The 23,295-nt window shown below is 49.9% G+C and overlaps 1 protein-coding gene across 1 annotated transcript in view; it reads right to left on the bottom strand.

Annotated features, from left to right (window-relative positions):
- The window catches only part of LOC102985126 (trans-golgi network vesicle protein 23 homolog C), a 57,401-nt gene that overhangs the window by 8,123 nt on the left and 25,983 nt on the right, over positions 1 to 23,295 (bottom strand). The gene's annotated exons all lie outside the window — the stretch shown is intronic.

The raw sequence follows: 23,295 nt of genomic DNA, 5'->3' as shown, positions 1-23,295 counted from the left end.
GGTCGGAGAGAGCTTGGCTGTGCGCGGCACTCACCCTACACCGCCTCCCTCTGGGCAAACCATGTCCAGAGAACCCATCATGAGGCCGGTTTACGACACGTGCCCCTCACGCACCATCAGCACCCTCTCTCCATCCAGGCCTCTTGTCCTGATCTAGTCTGGAAGCAAATGGTTGCTAGAGCGATGGCTCTGGCCCTCCTGCAGGCGAGAAGCTCATGGGAGAATGAGTCAGCTCCTCCTGGACTTCCAGCAGCCTCCCAGCAGAGGGAGGAGGACGGGGAAGCAGAAACAAACAGAAATCCTGGAGAGACAGTCACCGAGCCTTGCCGCCTTGCCGTGGGGCTGATCCTGGGACCCTCCCTGCACAGCGGGGAAGGGCCATTGATCTGGCTGGGGGACGCGGTGATACCGCGCGGGCGGCGTCTCTGCCGAGGAAGGCACAGACGTCCGTGCTGGCTGAGATAAGAGGCTGCTCGGGAAGCCTGAGTCACCGTGGGCCGACCGTCTTTGGAAGCAGGGAGACCTCCAAGCAGTGCAGCCCAGAGGCAAGGCCGGGTTTCCTCCCGGCCTGCGGGCCCTGGGAGGCAGCATTTCCTGTTGGTGTCCTCTGACCTGGGTGGCCACCACCCCTGGGAAGTTTCCGGCCACCCTCACCCAGGCACTTTGTCTCTCTGCTCATCTTGCGTTTGTTTCCTCTGGAATGTTCCAGGCCCCCTGTAGCGCCCTGTGCCGCGAATCTGAACATTCCAGAGCGGGAGAGGCTTCACGGCACTCATTCCTCCTGGGGTTTCCCACTGAGGATCCAGAGAGCTGAATTCTGGTCCAGGTCTACAGAGTACTGGCGGCCACAGTCAAGGCCCCCTCTAAGCCTAATTTCCTCATTTACCTAATTGAGGGTGAGAGGCAGGATGGAACAATTTGGGGAAAACAGACTTTTAGAAGTAGGGTGATACTAGCACCCTATGCCTCCTGCAAATGATTTGCTACTTGCTGGCCGACACCTGCCATTCCATCATTGGATGGAAAGGAAGTACTTCAAGCTGCTCTCATTCATGATTTCTGATGGAAGCAGACATAACGGTAAATTCCACAAAGGCACTGGTTCCCTTGCGGGGTGCAGAAAGCCCTGGTGAAGATTGGGGAAGGAAGGAAGCACAGAGAGAAGATTCCACCTCACACATTTCTTAGGTGGTGGCCCAAGTGAAGGGACTTTCGGAAATTAGGATGTAAGGGAATACGTGTGAGAGCAAAGAAGTCACTGAAGGTCAACGAACCCACCCGGGATTTTCCAAGTAGGGAGACCATTACGTCAGTCTTATGAAAGTTCCCAAAGCCAGGAAGGGTGCCTGGAACCTCCACTCAGCAACTCACCACTCTGGGCAAACACACCATCTGTCGGGTCTCAGTTTCCTCAACTGTCAAATGGGGATGACAGCAGGATTACGAGGAACAAATGAGACGCTATCCATTACGTCTGGCCAGTGGTCGCAGGTGGTACATGTTAGAAGGGTAATAATAGCAAGAACAGTAATAATCGTAGATAAGCCACCCGGCTCTCCGACAAGCTCTCCCCCAACAACCACAGCTAAACATCCTCCTAACCAGCACTCTTGACCCTTCGGTGAGACTTTTTTTAAATGGAGGCAACACAAAATTGTTCTTAAATGAACCTAACTTCAGTTTTTCACATCCCCATTTCCCCAGACTTCCCTGTGCCAAAGAGGCAAAACCAGCCATCACCATCTTGCCCCCGTGGAGGTCACTCTGGGGTCATTCAAAGGAACGGCGCTGCTGGAGGCCCCCCTACCCCCCACCCTCACCAGTGACCCCAAACTCCCGGAGAGAAACGGGCGTGGAGGTGCGATCACACAGCTACCAGGCTGAGGGAACCAGAGATGAGCTTGTGTTCTCGGAGACCTCGCACGGGAGGGAGCGGGCTCCCCAACCCAAGCCTGGTCCTGGCGCGAAGGCTGAGGGCTGCTGGCGGGGAAGACAGCCCGGTGCCTCCCGGGCCCGGGGAGCAGGACACAGGGACCAGAGCCCGCCCTGGGTGGCGGCCAGAGCCACTGCTGGGGCCGGCGTCCACTGCTGAGCTGTCCTGCGCCCCAGAGCGCCAGTCTTTGTCAAAAGAAGGGATTTGTGCGGTGCAAACCCCCAGGGCCCGGCTTCGTGGCCCGGCTTTGTGGAGCTGTCCGTCTGCGTTTCAGCTCCGGGCTTCACTCTCTGGTGAAACTGATCCCTCAGTCACAGCGCATCCAGAGCAGAAACAGCAGCCTCACCCTTTTCTGCGGAGAGCTTTGTGTGATCCGGGGCAGCGGGGGGACTCCCGGAACCGGACACCTGCCCCTGCCCACAGGGTCCTGCTGTCCTGCTGGGAGAAGGGCCCCTGGGCGTCTGGAGTCACAGGAACAAAGTGCTGTCTTTCTCGGCCCTGGTGTCCTCGTCTGAAGGAACACTGCTGACTCAAGCTCCGTCTTTCCTAAAAGGGGCTGAACACCACCTGTCCTCCTGGAGGCCTGACGGGAACCTGAAGGCGGCAATGCCGATGGTGCTATTCTGGGCAAACTGTGATGAAAGCGTCCTTCACGCATGTCACGCTTGTCGGGAGGGCCGGGTGGCATTGTCACTGGCCGCCACCCAGGGCGGGCTCTGGCCCCCGTGCCCTGCTCCCCGGGCCCGGGAGGCACTGCGCCCTAGGGCCCGCGAGCCACAACTACTGAAGCCCACGCACCAAGAGCCCGTGCTCCGCAGCAAGAGAAGCCACCGCAATGAGAAGCCCGCGCACCGCAACGAAGAGTAGCCCCCGCTCGGCGCAACTAGAGGAAGCCCGCGCGCAGCAGCGGAGACCCAACACGGCCATAAATTAATTAGTTAAATTTTTTTAAATCACTTCCAGGTAAATCAATTAATTTTTTGTAGAAAAAAATGCAAAATCATGTTTCCCAAGGAAAATAAACTTATTTTGTCACTAATGGTAGAGACCAAAACGCAGAGACATTATTCTGAGTGAAACTAGAGTAGCAAAAACAGTTCACACTATTTCAAAGATGCTGGGGGGAAAAAGACTAAAAGATATGACAAATGTTGGGCTTAGAATAAAAGAATGCTTTTATTTTAATTTATCAATAAATTCCTTTATCACACGATCCTACTGGATCCATCTGATATAAAATCACTGACCATAATGTCAGTGATTATGTGTAAGAACGATTACTGCTGAACGTGACAGCAGATACTTTCATCTGTAATTTGTCTAAACTGGTGGTTCTCAACTGGGGGTCAGTTCTGCATGCCTCCCCCTCCCCAAGGGACATGTGGCAATATCTAGAAATATTTTTGGCTGTTAAAGCTGGAGCAGGGGGAGGGGGAGTGCTACTGGTGTCTGTGTGTAGAAGCCAGGGATGCTGCTAAAATCCTACAATGCAAAGATGGTCCCCACAACAAAGAACTATCTGCCCAAAGGTCAGCAGTGCCAAAGTTGAGAAGCTCTGGTCTAAACCACTAATGTGCAGACGGGTCAGCTATGTGGGTAGATGGAGAGAGAGAAGGAGAAAGGAGATGATGAGGGAGGGGGAAGAGCGCCAAGATTCTTGGTTCTGTCTTTTCTTGGAAATCCACGCTCTAGAAGACGAGGACTGGTTAAGATGACGATTCTGTCCTGAGCCACGATGCTCAGCTGCAGGTGCAGCCTCTCTGCTTGATGAGCCGACCAGCGCCCTCCCAGCCGTGACTCAGCGGTGAGGTAGATCATGAAAACTGGGAACGTGGTCAACTTGTGGCCACTGAAAGCTCACCTTTTCAGCTCATCTTGTGAGGAAATGAGCCCAAGTTCAAGGTCCTCCTTTTCCACCCTGCAGGATGCAGGGACTCGGGGAGGAAGTACATTCCTGAGGTTTTGAAAAGAGTACTTGAGTTAAAACTTCCTGGATGAAAATTATATCCGGAAAGGCCATTTTCAGGATTCCAGGGAGCTCGCGAGGGAGGTGTATCTCACTGCTGTGCTGAGGATGAATTCTCAAGGCCAAACCCGCCTTCGCACAGGAGGGAACGGAGCGAGCTGCCCTCGTGGCCCGCTTGCAGGGTTTCCAAACCCGCCTTCGCACAGGAGGGAACGGAGCGAGCTGCCCTCGTGGCCCGCTTGCAGGGTTTCCAAACCCGCCTTCGCACAGGAGGGAACGGAGCGAGCTGCCCTCGTGGCCCGCTTGCAGGGTTTCCAAACCCGCCCGGGGCTCTCCCATCATCCCCACCCCCGCTTTGGAGGTAACTTGAGGGGGGGGCCGGGGGAGGGACCTTCTAAGCGAACTTAAGTCTGTCCTTCTCCTTCACCTGTCTCTCCTCCAGACCAAAGGGAGTGTCTAAGCTGCTCTCAGGTGAGAGTGTTTCCATTCCCCAGGGGAAGGTGGCCCCGGGAGAGGGGGACAGAGACCCCTGCAGGGGGGCAGTCCAGATGGCTAAGCTCCTCAGAGAGTCCTGCACACCCCGGGGTCAGGGGAGCGGCCACTGCTTGGAGGGGAGCAGACAGGGACCTGAGAGCTAGCGCACCTGACGTCCGAGGGCCAAGACACACATGCGGTAGGGACCAAGCGACTTGAAACCCGGTAAGGATAAGGACACATCAGTGGGTACAGTGCTGATACAGCATCCCTGGGACTGAGGCCTCTCCACTGCCCCCGCCTGTGTTAGATGATGGGTGACAGGACTCAGACACCTTTCTGGAAAAACAAAGGCAGTGTGAGAACCCTAGATCTGAATTTAAGCGGAAAACACGGAAAGTTCCTGACTTGACTCTGAATCAGCCAAGTTGTGTTTCCTACTCTCAGGGGGAATTGAGCCTCAGAATCGAGAAGCTAAGGATGCCAATAATGTTAATATCATGATTATAAGAAACAGAGCACCCTTTCTGGCAAAGCCGAGTACAAAGTTTGAAAACGTGAGCCCCTGGCACTCGTGAACTTATTGGAAATGGAGAAGCTTGAGGCAGACGTGGCTTTCTATCCTACGGAGGGGGAAAGGCTCAAGAGAGGGAATACTAGCCCTTGAGGCTCCAACATCAAAATTAAAAACCCAAACCCGGGGACAGCTGTTCCTGCCTTGGCTTCGATCCCAAGCACCACCCAAGCACATGCTCGATGGCTGCGCTGGGAGAGCTCTAGGCCCAGAGACATTTGGAGAACATTGAGAAGAAACATCCGTCATTTACACAGTTTCCTTCGAACAGATTATTTGGGTGTTGGAGTCTTCTGAAACCTAGAATTTCCTTTACAGAAACCAGGGTGAAGGCCGGGAACTAGGAAGAGAAGCTGGTGACGAGGAGTCCAAGGGATGTGTGGATTCTGCTCAACAGAAGAACACGAGCAGTTTCATCCTATAACTTCCAAACAGCTGCCAATCTCACAAGAGCACAGGTTCACCGTGTCCAGTGGTAGCCACGGCCGAAGCCAGTCTTCTCTCGGCCAGTGGGAGGGGGCGAAAGTGTACGATAACAATCACTTCCAGAGCCATCCTTCGAAGCTGGCTCCAAAATCAAGCACACGCCCACATAAAACAGACCACAAAGCTCATCAAATGTTAGAGCTGAGAAGTGCTTCCAAAATTATCCCGTCTGGCGACCTCATTCTGCAGATGGGGACTCAGAGACAACATGCCCTAATCTTGTCACCAAGTTCGGAGACCGGGAATAAAGCTGGGAGTAAAGCTGGTCCTCCGGTTTCCAGAGCAGGCTGCTTTTATCCACGGCTAACACTTTTTGAAAACAAACAAAACAAATGTTGGGGTTTTTTATATTTTTTTTTCAGTACTGACCTCCTCCAGGATGACAGCAGGACACAGCAAGGAAGAAAAACATGACAGTGTGACCCGGATGCTTCGCTCCCCAAGCTGGTTCCAGCTCCCCCTCCAAAGCGATCAGGGTCCGGTTGTGGCTCTGCCAGGGGGCGCGTCTGAGTGTCGCTTTGGCCACGACTGTCGGACATCAGGCAAACCTCTTCTCGGCTCTGTGCCTCAGTTTCCCTACAGTAAAACCAGCTTAGAAACATAATGACTCGAAGCCCCAAGGAAATTCCTGAGCAGCTCTGCGTCTCTGCGCCTCCAAACCGGCGAGTCCTCTTCCAGAGAGGACGGATGGACCTTCCTCTGGGGACGTGTCAGGTGGTAATTAGCACAGAGAGACTCAGGCCTCCCCGGGGTCACAGAGATTCCCTGCTGCAGTGGCCCGAACTCTCCCCCGGAAGCCTCTGCCGGTCAGAGCCCCCGTCTTGTTCCAGGACTATGGCCCCGGCTGCAGGAAAGGAGATTTATGTGGTTTCTCTGCCTCTGTTTTGAATTTTTTTTAATTGTCCTGCGTATCAACCCAGCAGGCTACAATTTGTTTTATCTAATTTGTATTGGATGGAATCCAATGGGAGACCTGACCATCCAGGCCATACAACATAATGACAATTATTATGCTGGATTCTTGATTACTTGACCTCTTTGAACTTGCAAAATTGTTTTTCATTCTATGATTTATTCAATCATTCAATAAGAATTTGTTGAAAATTCATCGTGTGTGAAAATACGTTGTAAACTCTTAAGGATATATGCAATTATTAACTTTTAAGCCTTGTGGGAGATACGACAGATGTAGAAGACACAATTTCTGCCCTTAAGGAGCTTATAACTTGTTTAGCCTATAATGTGTGTTCCCCCTAAACTTCTTAGACCAAGACGTGAGCGTCTCCTAAGAACAGAGAGAAGATGCCAGGTGCAGCTGGAGCCTTTCCATCGGGGTTTTCCCAGTGTCCCTCCCTAGCTATCACTGTCCCATCCCAATGACTCATGTCAACTTGGGATTCACTATGATCACTAGATCCTTTTCTTTTGTCCTCTATTCCATTTGGAGTTCATTCTGACCACTTGGAGATTATTTAATTCCACAGACACAAAGCCTACCTCCCCAATCTCGAGCTGACTTTGGCGACCTATTAACAATAGTTTCTGTCTCATTCAATGTGTCACTGGGGAAAGAGGGGGACATCACATTTGTGGAACCGGCTGCAGTAGGCCTCCAGTCCGAAGCCTTGTGAGCTGCTACGAATGACATTTCCTCGGGGAGCCCCTGGGGAAGGGGGCCAGAGAAGAGCCTCACAAAAAGCCAGCCTGGCCTGGCCTGGCGCTCCGCTCACAGCTCTGAACACTCTTCCACGCGCTTCGCCAAAACACAGCCCTCAGGAGCAGTGAGAGAACGATGAGTTTGTCCTCAGCGAGGCAGCCGGCTGCAGTGGTTGAAAACAAAGTGGTTTAGGTGGGAAGGGTGAAACAACCAGATTCGGGGGTGCCACCTGCCTGAAAGCAGGTGTAAATAACCCCTCAGTGGGCAGGGCTACAGGCAGAGCTCCCGTCCACCTTAGCCACGAAGGCATCTCTGGCCACAAGAAGGGGAGGGAGAACTGGACCTCACTCCCTACCTGGAGAGGGTGCCTGGCTGGCCCTCTGCCCCCATGTCCGTCCCCCTCTGACCCCTGTCCCCACCCAGAAAGGTGCCTGGACCTCACTGGACAATGGATCACATAGCCTATTAGGCACCAACCACTTTCCACCATCAAGGCCCAGAAAAAAAATAAAAGGGGAAATCCAAAGGGGGGGAGGGGTGACTGAGTGACATAGAAAGTTTCTGGAATTGGACCCCTTCAGCCGTACCCATCAGTCACCCTCAGAAGCAAGGGAACGCCTGCAGAGGAGGAAGGTGGACGGCCTCCACCCTTCCCTCTTGGTCCCCGCCTAGGAGGGACCGCCATGCCAGGATGAGGGGGGCTGGCAGGCCCTGCGCTCTGGGTACCCTGTCATGTCACCCTTTGTTTGGAACCCTCTGGCTCACTGCTTCCTTCCTCCAGGCCGTGCGCCCCGTCCACCGGAGCGGACGTGCCAGGGGTGGGGCTGGCGGCGAGGGAGGGGCGGAGGCACACCCTGCCCTCCACGACGCCGGGCTGCTCTGCATCTGCTCGGCCCTCGTACCCTCCCCGGTGTTTCAGGCCGTTTCTCTCTTCCAAGGAGACGAGAGTCAGACCTGCGGGCGTCGCTGATGCGTTCCAGGCGCCTGAAGAAAGGCGGGCGCCGCCTGCCCCGCACCCCACCCCTGGCCCAAGCAGGCAGGTGGCGCCACCCGCTGGCCGCGGCCTGAAGCTCAGCGGGAAGGAGGAGGCTTTTAGGGTGGGGTTGGAGGTTTCCGGTGACCAGCTCAATTCAGAAGCTCTGGGTGGAAGAATTCCATCTACCCCATCAAAGGTCCTTGCGGCAAAAGTTCCAAAAATGAGAACGCTTCAGTCCTTAGAAATGAACGGTGAAGAGCACTAAAGATTTATGGGGCGTTCAGACAGCCCTCTTTGTCTCATTTTGCTACCTCCTTAACTTCTATCAACCTCTTTTGTTGTTGTTAATTCCAGTCTGGAGCCCAGCTGGGTTGTTTCTAACGTCCAGTCCTTTGAAGAGTGGAGATTTGTGCTTCCAACCTCGTGTTAAACAAAACAAACCAAGAGAAGACGCTGTGCAAATTAAATTACCTAGTCAGTGTGTGGCCTGGTGAAATCTAGAGGAGGAGGGAGTTTGCAGTAAATGAAACAAGTGGAAATAAATGATGGTCCTGTCTCGTTAAAAAGCCTCTGGAAGGAATGGAGAGACACCACAGGCCACTGATGTCCACTTGGACCCCAGACACGTGGGCCAGGGGGGGCTGTGTCCTGCTCAGGACCTGCAGTTGCCCACGTGTCCTGCTCCAACCTGGCCAGGAGCTGCGCTCCCGTTCCTCAGACACAGTCTCCAGCGTCCAGACTTCCAGCTGCTCTTTATGTTACCGAGTCCAAGCTTGCTCTGCTCGCTACATGACAGACCAATGAATGGGAGCCGAGGTGCCGAGGCAAGGAAGACGACTTTATTCGGAAAGCCGGCAGACCGAGAAGATGGCAGACTGGTGTCTCCGATAAACCATCTTATCGGGGTCTGGATGCCAGTTTCTTGTATAGAATCAGAGAGGGCAATGAGGAAGTAAAGTAAAAGGGCCATCAGTCTTGCAAACGTCGCCTGGAATGACCGGCCTCGGTGAGGGGATGTGTTCGTTTCTTTTTTCTTGCAGCCATTCACAGCTGGGCAGGGTTCCCTGAGGCAGGTCATTATGTACAATTATAATGCCAAAAGCAAAGGTTCAAGTCAAAGAAGCAGATCCGAGGTGGAGTCCAATTTAGCTCTTCCCTGTTACATTCCCACGGGGCTCACAAGCCCCCCGGACCCCTCTGTTGCCAGCCCATATGTCCTACCAACCTCCCAGAATCCTTCTCGCTGGAATCCATCTTGGCTGAGTGATGCATGCGCCACCAGGAAGGACCCTGAGCCAGAATGATTGGCCAGAGACAACCCAGAAACTAACCCCATCACCATAAAAGCCGAGACTGTGAGCCACGTGGCAGAGCAGTTCTCCTGGGTTCCCTGACCCTGCTGCTCTCTGCCCGGGCGCCCCTTCCCAATAAAGTCTCTTGCTTCATCAGCAGATGTGTCTCCTCGGATAATCCATTTCCGAGTGTTAGACAAGAGCCCACTCTCGGGCCCTGGAAGAGGTCCCCCTTCCTGCAACACCTCCCCGTGCCCCCCCGATGGCTTCCCTATTGTTTCTCTCTGTGCACCCAAAGCTATAGGTTATAAGACACCGTGCTTTCAGAGTTGTTGGAATGCGTTTTAAGTGCTACTTAGAATGAATGAAACACAGGGCCTGGTTTATAGCTGCCTTACCCCGTGTCTAGGACAGTGTTTTGCATGCAGTACACGTTCAGTAAGTATTTCTGTGCTTTGTCGGAGGTTCTGGCACCAAATCCCAGGGGAGGGAGTGGTGGAGCAGAGCACGGGCTGGAGGAAGATAAAGGCAGAAACAAACGGACGAAGCAAGACAAGATGAAATCCGGGGAGCCCTCCTCATGGGCCGGATATGTCCGCTCCCCGTGGTTCAGGGAAAGAGTTCGGGGCTGAGGGCCCAGTCACCCCAGAGTTCCAGCTCTCTGATGGCCCGGCTGTCACCAGAAAGCCCCTTCATCCCTCTGTCATGCCCCACATTGAACAATGACAAGTTAGTAACAGCTAATCTTTACCAAGTCCTAACCACACACCTGAGATTTGACACTTATTAATGTATTTTCCTTTAAAATGGAGAACCAGTCACTGGCCCTTTTCATTTTAAGAAGGATAATGGGAGGGGCAGCCACCCACAGGTCATGTGACCTTGGACAAGCCACCACCCACGCTTCACAGCTAAGGAAACGGGATCACAAGAGTTAATCACAGATACCCTGTCTCCACTAGAGGTATTTTATAAAGACAAAATACAAGACTGAACATCAGAGAGCTTTGAAAACCGCAGAGCCAGACAACTGTGAGAGGTTATTATGGGCAAACAATGCCATTACAGATTGGGAAGTGCTCACTGCCATCAAGGACAAGGGTCCTATTTCGCTCCAGTGCATCGCCATAAGAGAGACAGTCCCTGATCTCAAGGCATAAATTTGCCCCAATGAAGCCTTCAGAGACTGTCCAATCGTTAAGTCATTACTAGTATCAGAAAACAGAATATAGGGCAAAAAAAAAGCATCAAGATGATCTTACTGCAATTTCTGAAGATGTTATAATAGATGTGGACATTTATGTATTAAATAAAAGTGTGTTGTGTGTATACTTTTTTAAAGGTGAATTAATGGACACTTCTGGGATTTTGTAACCAACTCAATTCATTAATATTAAATTTTATACTTATATTTTATATGTTTTTCCTTTTCATCTTTCCAAGATTGAATCTTCTAATAAATAGTTCATTAATAAATCATAGCAGAAAAAAAAAAGCATCCTAGATGTTTCTACAGATTCCAGGAACCCAAAGGAATTGATTTTAGGTCCTGAAGAATTAGAATCATTAAGAAATATAAAGTACCAATAGAGATAATGGTAGTCCTACAAAGATGGAGGATAGAGGGGTTTTTAATTAGTCCCATTTTCCCTTTTATCTTTGTTCTAATCAGAAAGTCATTTCAGTCTCTATCTTCCTCCAGATCAGTATGGCCTTGAGTTTACAGGATGGGCTTCCCTTGCCTCCACCTGACGGCTCAGGAGCCACTGTAATACTGCTCATTTCACCTCTTCAGTAGTAACTGTGACTCTGGAAAAATAACTCACAACAGCCAATATGTAAAAGTTCGGCAATCTGATACCTTTAAATAAGCTCAACATCAGATTTAATATATAGAAGGGCAAGGGAGACTCAAGGAGTTGGAAAGTACGGCTTCCTCAGCAGTCACGCCGAGGAGTGATGCTCAGTGAAGCATGAGGACCCCTGGACCACTTGTTAAACACAGATGCCTGGCCCCATCCTCAGAGGACGGGGGGCGGATTCCAGAACCTGCATTCTGCATGCCTCATAACCTCCCAGGTTACAGTGGTGCTGCTGGTCTTGGGATCCCACTTTGAGAACTACTGACACAAACAATGGTTACTGGAAGAGCCAGCAAAGACAAACCATGGAAGCCTTCTCTTCCGTTTTCCTTGGGATGTGGGTTGCTACAGGCAAAGGGGCTGGGATTAGGAAAAGACTAGGGGAGACACACTGGGCAGGGGACGGGTCTCGTGTATAAAACCTCTGCCACAGTGTCTCTGAGTAGGGCTGTATACGCGCCCTGGCATTCTCCATCGGTGGGCTAGACATCATGAGATCTAAGGTTTTTCTTTTGGGACCAGATCCTGTCTGCCTCCCTGGGATTCCAAAGGGGCTTTCCCTGAGGTGACTCAAAGAGGCCAAGGCTCCAGGGGGAATTCTCCAGCACCAGTAACCATGACAGAGCCCACACAACCCCTGCAATGCTCAGGGGCGCATAAAGAAGGGGATTACGTTGTCCCATCTGGTGGTACCCAGCCCCTGAGTGGGAAGTGATCTGTGTTGCTACAATCTGAAACTACTGGCAGCATTCTCTCTCTGCTGTGCGTATTGATTATTAGATAAACATTATAGATAGGTAGATAGATAGATAGATAGATAGGAGAGAGAAGGGGGGAGAAAGAGAGATAGAGAAATTTTAAATAGCCCATAGATCATTGAGATATTTTGCTTAATGCAACATAGCTCAGATTTGGAAATACTGGGTCACACTCCCTGTTTACCACCTCCTAAAGCATCCATGTGTGCCAAGCAAACCGATGCTACCATCATGACCAGACCTAGCCGCACCAAAGGAAGGTGCCCGGATTAGGAGCGCCACTGAATCAAGAGGGAGCCGGCCCCCCACTCCCCGACTCGGGTAGCCGAAGAAAGGGAAGCAAACGGGCACCGTGAGGCCTCCGCAAGTGCCTGGCCCTCCCTGCGCTCGCATTTCTTCCTCAGCAACGTGAGGATGCTGACTTCCACCAGCTCAGGGGCCCTTGCGGCTCTGACCGACATGAACACAGTAACCTTCTGTTCTTTCACACGCCACCACAGGTCCCCTCTTCTCTGTGCTATGCCCGGAACGTGCTCTATCATCAGATTTGAGTTGCGGGGCGGGGGGCGTTGGATGATCAGAAAGGCTGAGAACAGCCCATAGGAAACCAGGGCCGACTTCAGACTGTACGGTCAGACTCAAAAGGCAAGGACCTTAGACAATGTTACATTGTGGGGTTTAAAAACACTCATTTTTAAGAGCCTGGGCTTACTGAGTCAGCGATCTGGAACATTCTCAAGACACTAAAAATATCCTGAGTGTGGACTGAATTTTAAACTGTGCTTTAAGAAACTTTCTGTGCGAAAACAATTGGGCATTTCTTCTTTAAAACAGTTATGCATTTTCTTTATTTAGATTTTTCACTACTGGAAAGAATAAGAAATATAGAGGGTGTTCAAGCCTCAGAGGGGAACTGAACGTCAGGGCGCAAAAGGCCATCCAGTCCTAAGATTCTATCCAAACAGCCAAGATTCTACCCAGAGGACCCAGATTTATAACCTTAAATCTCTCAATTTACATTTTCAAAGCAAAAAAGGTAAAATGCTTTCTTTCCCTTCTGACTGATAGTTTGAGGGTTCCCGTTCCCAGCATCAACTTGCAGGACAAAGGGTTCTTTTCAGCCAGGAGTTGGCATCTGCCGAATGCTTAGTTCTTGGAATTGCCTGCCTGCTCCTAGCAAGACGTGAGCAAGATATCCGTAAACGGTCTGAAACAGGTAAAATGGACACCTGGGTCTCACCACCCCCCAGGCAACCTTTTCCTAATTCGCACTAAAATACATTTGGGGACATAGGGAAGGCAAAAGTTCATGATACTGAAAACTGAACCTGGTAAACCACTGCCTGGATCCCAGCACAAAACAGAAGGAGCTGAAAGGAGAAAGTGCCACCTGTGATGTTCTCAGATGAGCTCTGAATCCAGGGGCCGACAGTGAGGGAGGCACAGAGACCCAGCAGCCGTCACTCGCCAGAAACCGCGGCATAGACAAATTGCCAAGAAGACGTTCCTTCCCGTTCGGGGGGCTCGCCCAGGGCCTTCCCTTGGGCCTATGGATTCAGACTCCAAAGATGAACATGGACCAACGATCTGGCAGCAAACACACCCTTTAAAACTAAAAGAATCTCCTCTCAGGTTGGAGCAGGCTCTTCATCCATCTGGTCTTAGCTCGGGCTGCCAGAACAAAACACCATAGACTAGGCGGCTCAATGAACAGAAATGTATTCTCTCACAGTTCTAGAGACTGGAAGTCCAAGATGATGGTGCCAGTTTGGTCAGTTTCCAGTGAGGGCCCTCCTCCTGGTTTGCAGGTGGTCACCTACTTGCTGTGTCCACACAGAGAGCGAGCTCGCGAGCGAGCTCTGGTGCCTCTTTATAAGGGCACAAATCCCATCATGGGGGCCCTACCCTCATAACCTCATATAAAACCTAATCATCTCCCCAAAGCCCCGTCTCCAAATACTTTCCCACATGAATCTCAGGAGAGACACGATTCAGTCCGCAGCACGTCCACTTACTGACCACCTGCTATGTGTCAGACGTGCTGGTTGCAAGGGATGCAGACGTCAAAACACAGACCCTGGCCTTAGGGAGCTCCCAGTTGGGAGCTTTGCCCACAGCTCCAGGGACCCCTTCACTGTGGGGGGACATCCTTTCCCTGGCTTCGGGGGACCTTTTCTTTCCAACAGCCCCCAGTTGCAAGTCTTTTTCGGACAGCTGCCCTTGGGCTACTGGAGCGGCTCTTCCAGAACCAGCCAGAAATGGCGGGGAGCCTCCAACCCCCGCTGGGCGTGGCCCATGGCCAGTGATTGATGGGTAGGAACCAAGAGAGCCCGGCTCCCTTGCTCTTTGCTCCCAGAGACGCGCTCAGAACGTACAAAGGCCTAGCTAACACTCCAGGGCTCTCCTTCAGGAACAGGCTGCAGTTACCTCTCCGGGACCTAGTCTAAAACCACAGCCTCTCCACCCTGCTTCTCCCGCTCCTGTGCGGGAGCCAGGAACACAAGGCTCGCAGGAGGATCGTCATCTGAGTATCCCTCCTTGGGGGGCCTGACCCAGAACCAGCACCTGGGTGAACAGGGCACAGCGCCAGGCTCCGTGGCGGACCTGCCACCCAGAGCATTTCTCCACTCGGGAGGCCTCCCTGGGGGACTGGGCCTGAGCAGTGAGACACCGGCTACTATGCTGGATGTGACTTTTATGACAAAATGTTACCAGAGTCACTTGGGTTCAGAGGAGAGAAATCATGGAGTATTTTTTTTAATCATTTTTGCTTGTGGAGAACCAGAATCCAGAAAGACCAGGTAATAGAAGACAGCCCTCTGAACGGCACACCAAGGGGTTGAGACGGTAATTATCCTAAATCCCATCTTTCATGAGTATCTCCCTTGCTCTGGGGCCTCTCGCCCCCAGGGCAGACTGCAGGTCCCAGACACAGTGAGGCTCGGGGCCACCGCAGCAGGAGCAGAGAAGAAAGCCTGGCGGTGCTTGTGGGGGGGGCCCGGGGGTCTGGAAGCTGGTGTGAGAGGTGAGATGGAAAATGGCTAGTGTCGGAGCTGGCTCAGGTCCCGGTAACTGGGCGCCACAGACCGGGCAGCTCACACAAGACACTGACTTCCGCAGTCTGGAGGACTCTGAGATCAAGGTGCCGGCAGGGCTGGTTTCTCCCGAGGCCTCGCTCCTGGGCGCTTAGATGCCGCCTTCTGCCTGTGTCCTCACCTGGCCGTCCCTCTGCGTGTGTCTGCGTCCTAATCTCTTCTTGTAAGGACACCAGTCTGGGCATAAAGCTTGGACTAGACGAGCCTGCGTGCCTGCCCACCTCGGGCCGCCTGGCGAGGTGGGCGCACAGCATCTCACCCTAGGGGTGCAGGCTCAGAAACGCAGCAGGGTCCGATCACCAAGGGCTGACCAAGCCCCGGTGAGTCAGTTCACACCCAGCAAACTCAGAACAGGCGGCTCAGTAAACTAGAGTGCCTATCTAATAATCCACCTGCAGAGATTTCTGGAAGGTTACTGAGTGCCGGTCATTTCCGTGGGACCCTCCTTTCCTGCCCCATCCCATCACCCCACACTGATTACAAGCTTTCCGTGGCCCCCAAACTGTGTCCTACTTGATTTCACGTCCCCGTTCACTCATTCCCAAATGTATCTTATTAACATTTGTCCACCCAGCACCTAACACAGCATCTCGCACAGAGCTGGTGGCCAACATATACGTGTTGGTGGCCACGCTGGTGACACGGGGAGTGGCAGCTAAGGGCACAGGCTCCGGGTCAGAACCCTGTTTCTACCAAGTACCAGCTGTGTGACCCTGGGTAGAACCAACTGCTCTGAGCCTCAGTTTCCTCATCTTATCAAGTTAGGGTGATACTTACAGAACCTCACAGCGTTATTATGAGCATTGACTGAATTAACCCATGCGTTCATTATATCTCATAGAGCAGCAAACGGCACACAGTGAACAGTATGTTCGTGCTGGTCATTTTTTTTTTTTAATATCCACTGTGTGCTTGACACATTACCTAGTTTTTCTCATTCAATCTCCAAACAACTATCAGGTGATGTTGTCACCTCCTCCTTAAAGAGGTGGAAGCCAGGCTGCTCACCTGGTAAGTGGCAGAGAGAGAGAACACGAGCTCAGAGCTGAGTCTCACGCCTGTCCCCTTTCTACTGCAGCGCAATTGGACTGAAATGACCCTCAGCCGAGAGGAACATCTGCAGGTGCTGAGTCCGAAGTGCGGGCCAATATCGCATCAGGCTCCACCCCAAAAATAAGGGGTTCAGAGATGTGATCAAGTCCCAACTCCTACCCTCCGTGGTTGCAACCCTGGACGCTATATCAATATCCCATCCAAGTTCCAATGCCTTTTCATTCCATCAGCCCCAAGGCATTCCTAGCATTCAGTGCCCCCAAAATGTCCTCCTGGCTCTCAGCCAGACCACCAGCATGCCGGCTGTGCCCACGTCCTGGAAAGCAGATGACAGCTGGTGAAAAACATAGACTGTGACCAGGACAGGATGTTACTGTGCTTTTTGAATCCTAAGCATTCCTTCAGCCCCAGGATGGCAGATAGTTAAACACTGTCAGCACTAATTCTAATTAATTAGAAGCAACAGTCTAGAACCATGGCTGAGGCTGAGCTCAGTGGAAAAGAACTCCATGCTTGACTAGCGAGGTCCGCCGGGGGCACAGGAGGAAGGGCAGCCACAAGATGCACGTTTGCCAGCCCTTCCTCAGGCCAAGCCCCTACGCTCAGGTATTGAGAAAGCACCTGGTAACCATGGGGTTTATTCCCGGGAGGGGAGGGGAGGGGGACGTGAAAACATAGATGTGGCATGGTCCCTGCCTTCAAGAAGAAACACACGGAGGTGAGAAATCAAATAAAAATATAAATACAAATGATGCGTAGGGAAAACGGCTCTGTTTTTTTTATGGGGTGGGGTTTTCAGGGACTTTGTTTTCTCAATAGGCTTTAAAAACAGTCAGTTGTCACCTGCCTCTTACAGAAGCCAGGCTGTCAAAACCAAACTATAAGCAACCTTGAGACTGGGCGCTGCACAGCCTTTAGCCCAGCCCCTGCCCCCTGCAAAACGCCCTTTGGCAACAACCTGGCACGCTGCCCAGTCCCTTCATCAGCCCAGCCGGGCACAGCAGCCACTCCAACCCAATCAACCAAGACTACTAGAAAGCGTTTCCTTGGGCTTGGCCCAAACCTCTTTTCCTAATTTCCATCCAACCGTCCTGATTCTGTCTTCCAGGGCCATACACAGCATGAGGAACACCACTCATCTGAGGTCAGCGTCTCTCCTGCTCCCAGTTAAGCAGTCCCAGGACTTGCCCTGTTTTCCGGGTGACCTGGTTTTCTCAGATCACCTAACTTACCCTGGGCTGGCTTCTTTGGATCTTCTTTGATCTCACAACTCAAGGCGGCTGCCTGCCTCTCTCTGGGCTCCTCCTCCCTGATCCTGGTGTCAAATTGCCTCCAGGCAGAAAGCCCGGGCGATTACAGGGCTCACTTCATTGTTATCCCTTTTCTCAGGCACCACAATTGTGCACCACCTGTTGCCCGATGCCTGGGAGAAAAAAGTTATTTTATGTATCTTGTTCAGCTTTCCAATTGTTTACAATAGGAGGTTAAGTCCAGTCCTTGTTATCACATCATGGAAGTCCCCACAACACATATTTGTGATTTTGAGAGTTATTTCTCAGCGTTTTTAGAGATCCATCCAATTGAGAGTCCCATCAGAATGTCTGGTCCGGGAGCTCTCCAAAGGGTCTTTTATGTCTGAATCTATACTATGTATTACCAGGTGCTGGCATATATGTTATTACTTAATTCTCACAATTCTGTGAGGTGGGTATTATTACCCCCATTTTTCAGATGAGGAAACCAGGCTTGAAGGGATTAGCAAGGTTAAAAGTGTTGGAGCTCCACACCCACAAGGAAAGAACCTGGACACTGACCGTGGGCGGTGGGGGACGGGACACGACCAAGTTAGATACAGCCAGAGCTCCTCCCTCTAAGTCCCAGCCTCCCAAACACATACCTAAAATTAAAGTGTAAATGGGAAAATGTGTCTTTCTAGTGCCTGCGACTCTACCTGACCAAGAGATCTTTCTAAAACTCTGGCCTGATCATGCTTCACTCCCATGTTTCAAAACTGGGCAAAAGGGATAACTCTCTTAAAAATATATAAAGAACAGACAGACTCAAGAAAAGCAGCCTGAACAGACTAATAACAATAAAAGTAACCAAATTAGGAATTTAACACATACACACACACACTATCACCCTACTTAGAGTTTGAGAGGCAGTTTCCATTAAACATTCGAGGAACGGATAATTCACATTTTGCACAAACTGTTCCAGAGGAAAGAAATATTCCCAAACTGATTTTATGAGGGTAATGTGACCTTGATGCCTTCCCACAAAGAAAACACAAGGCTCAGGCTGTTCTTCCAATGTACCACCAACTATCAAGGAAACAATAATTCCAGTGTTAAAGAAGTGGATGATACAGGGAACAATGTCTGCCCCCGGCGGACATCGCTAGTCAAGCATGCCTGCCAGCTCACTTTACAAGGCAATCATACCCTTGATATCAAAACTCAACAGGACAATTTGAAAAAGAAAAATTTCAGATCAGTCTCACTCAAGAACATGGATGAAAAATATTCTTTTAAAATATAAAATCAACAACAACATGGTTGGACTTGGAGGATATCATGCTAAGTGAAATACGTCAGAGTCAGGCAAATACTGTATGATATCACTTACATGTGGAATCTAAAAAATAAAACAAACTAGTGAACATAACAAAAAAGAAACAGACTCACAGATATGGAAAACAAACTAGTGGTTACCAGTGGGGAGAGGGAAGTGGGGAGGGGCAAGATAGGGGTAGGGGATTAAGAGGTACAAAGTACTATGTATAAAATAAATAATCTACAAGGATATACTGCACAGCACAGGGAATCTAGCCAACATTTTGTAATAAATATAAATGGAGTGTAACCTTTTTTACTGAAGTACACAGTTGATGTACAATATTATATAAGTTACATGTGTACAGTATAGTGATTCACAACTTTTAAAGGTTAAACTCCATTTATATAAACCTATACAATTGTACATCAACTATACCTCAGTAAAATATAAATTAAAAATAAAATAAGGACTTCCCTGGTGGTGCAGTGGTTAAGAATCCTCCTGCCAATGCAGGGGACACGGGTTTGAGCCTTGGTCCGGGAAGATCCCACATGCTGCAGAGCAACTAAGCCCATGCGCCACAACGACTGAGCCTGCCCTCTAGAGCCCACAAGCCACAACTGCTGAGCCTGCGTTCCACAACTACTGAAGCTCGCGCGCCTAGAGCCCGTGCTCCGCAACAAGAGAAGCCCCCACTCACCGCAACTAGAGAAAGCCCACGTGCAGCAATTAAGACCTAATGCAGCCCAAAATAAATAAATAAATTCATTTTAAAAATAAATTTTAAAAATAAATAAAATAAGTAAAATATAAAATCAAACCCAATTAAATATATCTAAAAATGGTAAAGTAAGTACTCAGATAGAGAATTGGAACTGAAAAGAGATTCCAGAAGCAGACCCACATGCGTGCAGAAATTTAATTTATGGCAGAGTTGATACTGGAGATCAACGTGGTAAGGATGGATATTTCAATAATTGGTTATCCATATTGAAAATAAAAATAAATTAAAACTAGTGTTAGTCAGCCATGTTGCTGCAATGATGCTGTATAACAAACATGCCCCAAGATCTCAGTGGCTTACAACAAACAACATTTCTTTCTCATGCACACACAGGTCTGTATGCCAGCTGTGACATCTAACAGTTCAGAGTCAGGTCTGCACCAGCTGTCTCTCATTCTCTGAGCCAGGCTGGAGGAGAAGAGGGGACCTGGGACACACACTTCTCATGTTGCAGGTAAGGAACCCAAGAGGGTAAGCCAAACCACATAGCACACTTAAAGTCTCTTGTTGGCTGGGGCACACATTATGTCTGCTCACATTCCATTCACCAAAGCGAGTCACATGGTTAAGTTCAAAGACAGTCAGAAAGTGGAGTATATTCTGCCCACAGTGAGCCATGGCAAGGGCATAGATGAAAGGAAGGATTGTTTAAAAATAATACAATTTACTACGGATCTCTATCTCATACCATACAAAAAACGTTCATCTTAGAGGCTTAAACACACAAAGGTAAAAGACAAAGTTATGAAACTTTTAGGAGAATATCTTTATATCCTTAGGGTAAGAAAAAGATTCCCAAATATGATGCATAAAAAAGAAACCATTAAAAATTGATAATTTCAACATTAAAAGCAAAAACTTCGGTTGATCAGAATTTCAAAATGAGATGAAACATTTGCAAGATATATCAATGGTAAAGGATTAGTACCCAGAATATATAAAGCACCCTTCCAAATAAATAAGAAAAATAGACCTGTGCATATGGCAAACTTGATATTTGACGTAAGCAGCGTTACAATCAGAGAGAAAAATCTGAACTGTTTTGTACAAGGTGCTGAGACAACTGACTGTCTATCTGGGGAAAGATAAAAAGAGATCCCTGCCTCACACTGTATACCAAAATACATTCTGGATTATTTAAAAAGCTAAATATGAAAAGCTACATTGTCATTTTCAAAGAAAATATGGAGTACCACTATGCACTGCTTAAGGAACAAGTGTTTTAAATGAATACTGAAAAATCAAGTCATAAAAGGAAAGGTTGACAAATTGACTACATATTTTTTTAAAGCTGTTATGCCAAAAAACATCCTAAACCAAGTTAAAATTGAAGTTACAGGGCTTCCCTGGTGGCGCAGTGGTTGAGAGTCCGCCTGCCGACGCAGGGGACGCGGGTTCGTGCCCCGGTCCGGGAAGATCCCACGTGCCGCGGAGCGGCTGGGCCCGTGAGCCGTGGCCGCTGAGCCTGCGCGTCCGGAGCCTGCGCTCCTCAACGGGAGAGGCCACAGCAGTGAGAGGCCCGCGTACCGCAAAAAAAAAAAAAAGAAAAAATTGAAGTTACAGAACACATGTCATGGACAAGGGATAAATATCCAGAATATTTAAAAGATGTCTTGCTGAACAAAGCCTTGCACATCTGAAGAACAATGAGGTATCTCCCGTGGCTGTAGCACAGAGTGGTGTGTGTGCATGTGCGCGCATGCCCAAGCATCTGCACAAGGAATTCTTTTGACTTAGAATGCCCTTTCCCTGTTTTCGTCTAGGAGTTGGAAAAGACTTCAGGGAAGTTAGTATTTCCTTCCTTGATGCTTCTCTGGCTCGTTTCACATCCTCTATGAGACAAGCTTTAAAATATTACAATTCATTATGATTAGTATTGCAGTGGCAGCTTGGGCTATCATAAGAAAATACCATAGATGAGGTGGCTTAAACAACAGAAATTCATTTCTCACAGTTCTGGAGGCTGCAAGTCCAAGATCAAAGTGCCAACGTATTCAGCTTCTGATGACAGCTCTCTTCTGGGCTTGCAGACGGCCACTTTCTCTGTGTCCTCACACGGCCTTTCCTTGGCATGTGCACACGGAGAGATCTCTCTCTTCCTGTTCTTATAAGGCCACCAATCCTATTAGATTAGGACCCGCCCTTCTGACCTCATTTTACCTTAATTACCTCCAAAAAGCTCTACCTCCCAATAGTCACAGTGGTTAGGGCTTCGACATAGAACTGGGGGAGCCGGGGAGGGGACACAACTCAGTCCTGGCAGGTATTCTGCCTCCAACACCCCTGTTTTTTAAAAAGGTTTCTGAAATCTGTACAAGTCTTGAGCAGCATTTGCCACAGCCCACCTCTGTCCTAGGGCTTAGTGTATCAAGATGAGTTTGGTTGTCGTCAGGTTATTTCTGTAGATACAGCTAAGGAAGGGATGCGTCCACGCTTCTAGGACGGCGGCATGACGAGATCCCAGAGAAGGGAGGAGAAGGTGAGCAAGTGTTCCAAGATGTGTTTAAATGCTCTTCAAGTAAGAGATGATGCCGTTCTCCCTGAAGTGGCGGGAGGTATGAGACCAGACGCCCAAGCAGGCTCCCCGAAGGACTGCATTTTTAGCCTAATTTGTGGTGGATGCTTCCACCATCTGGGTGGCATCCACTATCCTGTCTCCATATTTTATCAGAAGAGGCTGCCAGGCCTCAGAAGGATGCATGCGGGGCTGCTGGTCTTTCAGTGACCATAGGCACTCATAGATCCACAGTTATCCACTCTTACCTAACCTCACAGGTTGTGCTGCTTAAAAAACTTTGTGCCTTCATCCCAACAAAGACAAACAGCATCAGTGGCTGGAAACGGGTGCCAGCAGAAGCCTAACAACAGAGACAGCGTACACCCAGCATTCGACAAGGACCCCCACCCAGCTCTTAGTGGTGGCAGCAGCCCTGCTCATGGCCCCAGCTGGCAATGACCATTAGTTACTTCATCTTCATTTCTGCTGCTCAATCCAGGGGGTCCCAAAGGAAGTAACATGTGACTCAGGACACTGAAAATCTGTACCTCTCCAGGTCTACAGTTCAAAGTTCACTTCCGCCCAGGCTGTTGGAGCGTCAGTACACACTCAAACAAGGTTTGTTGGGTGCCGCTGGGTGCCTGGCACTGGTCAACAAGAAAGAGAGCCTCGTGCTGTCACGGCGTTTGAAGACCACTTGGAGAAGAGTGATGGTTAGTTTTAGGTGTCAAGTTGGCCAGGCTACAGCACCCAGGTCTTTAATCAAACGCTAATCCAGGTGTTGCTGTGACAGTATTTTGTAGATGTGGTCAACATCCACAATCTGCTGACTTTAAGTAAAAGAGATTACCCTTGATAATGTGGATTGGCCTTATCCAATTAGTTGAAAGGCCTTAAGAGCAAAACTGAGTTTCCAGAGGAAGAAAGTTGGCTCAAGACCAAAACATCAGCTCCTCACCAAGAGTCCCAGCCTGCTGTTCTACCATACTGACCAGGACTGGCCAGCTCCCACAGCTGCATAAGCCAATTCCTTGAAATAAATGTGTCTGTGTGTCTGTGTGTCTGTGTACATGCACTAGGTAGGGTAGACATAGATATGGAGAGAGAATTTATTTCAAGGAATATATCCATAAGATGTAAATATAGATATAGATCTACAGATATAATTTACATTTATATCTCCGACTGGCCTGTTCCTCTGACTGGTACGAGGAGATTCACACATACACAAGGCAAGACTAGCCAGTGTCTTACGCGCTCTGATTGGGGGAGCATCACATGCGGTACTTAACAGTGTAAGCCTAAGTCGGACTCTCCAGATCTGAATCT

The sequence above is a fragment of the Physeter macrocephalus genome, chromosome 14 (assembly GCF_002837175.3).
Source record: "Physeter macrocephalus isolate SW-GA chromosome 14, ASM283717v5, whole genome shotgun sequence".
NCBI lineage: Eukaryota > Metazoa > Chordata > Mammalia > Artiodactyla > Physeteridae > Physeter > Physeter macrocephalus.
This window is presented reverse-complemented; position numbering and strand designations above follow the sequence as displayed.